The sequence below is a fragment of the Myotis brandtii genome, unplaced genomic scaffold, assembly GCF_000412655.1.
Source record: "Myotis brandtii unplaced genomic scaffold, ASM41265v1 scaffold668, whole genome shotgun sequence".
Classification (NCBI taxonomy): domain Eukaryota; kingdom Metazoa; phylum Chordata; class Mammalia; order Chiroptera; family Vespertilionidae; genus Myotis; species Myotis brandtii.
The window spans coordinates 1,936,670-1,937,590 of record NW_005370597.1 but is presented as its reverse complement, the minus strand read 5'-3'; the positions used below and the strand labels follow the sequence as shown (position 1 = coordinate 1,937,590).

The 921-nt window shown below is 69.2% G+C and overlaps 1 protein-coding gene across 1 annotated transcript in view; it reads right to left on the bottom strand.

Annotated features, from left to right (window-relative positions):
- CXXC5 (CXXC finger protein 5) overlaps positions 1-915 on the bottom strand; it is a 34,837-nt gene extending 33,922 nt beyond the window's left edge. The window contains exon 1 of the mRNA XM_005881044.2: positions 821-915. The gene's annotated coding sequence lies outside the window, so the exon portion shown is untranslated. The remainder of the gene's footprint in view (positions 1-820) is intronic.
- Positions 916-921: the final 6 nt, after the last annotated feature.

Below are 921 nucleotides of genomic sequence, written 5' to 3'. Positions count from 1 at the left end.
AGGGGAGGGTGATTCGGGGCCGAACTTATTGAGTAAATGCGGGGCCAGAACCGCGAGGCGGGCGCCTGGGACACCCGCCTCCCACAGCTCCGCAGCGAGAGGAACACCCCCATTCTCCTTCCCTGGCTTTGCGCGCTGCTTGGCCACGCGGGGCTCGGGAGACAGCCTGAGACACCCCCACCCCCCCGCCTCAAGGCTGGAGAGGAAGGGAGTGAGGCCGCGGGGCGCGGTGAAGGGGGGGGGGCGTGATACTTTGACGGGAAAAAAGGTCAAACTTGATCAGCCCGCCAGGCACCCTGAGGGCAGCGGGGAAGCGCCGGAGGGGGAAATGTGGCCGCCGCCTGCTCCAAGTGGAGGGGGAGACTCCGCCACGCGTGGTCCAGGACAGTCACCGTCGCCCCCAAAACACCGGGCTCAGAGCGGGGTCAGATGGGGGAGTGCGCGCCAGGGATCGCCAATCAGCCGCCCCCGCAGGCGGAGCGCCCGCCCAGCACCGAGAGGTGAGGACCCCCGGTCCCGCCACCTCAACGCCCTCCAGCTTGAGTACTTGGGAAGAGGACGGTACCCCCGCAGGGAGAGCCCCAGCCCCAACCCGGGGCGCCCAGCCCGCAGTCCCGACCCTAAAACCCCTCTTTTTGTCTGAACTCAGTGATCTGCGACCGCGCCAACTGCGGCTAGGGGAAGCTTGGGTACAGCAGCGGCCACCGAGCGATCACCGGCGCTAGGGTTCCCAGCCTCCGGGGCTCCAGGACTTGGGCTGCAGGCGTCCCCCACCCCTCCCAAACAGGACCCCTCCTTCCCTGTCCCTGGCTCTCCGCACCTGAACTTCGGGGGAGCCCGCGCCGCCAAACTTTCCGCCGACTTGCAGCGAACTCCGGCCCTGGCCGCGCACCGGGCCCCGGGGGAGGAGAGGGAGGTAGG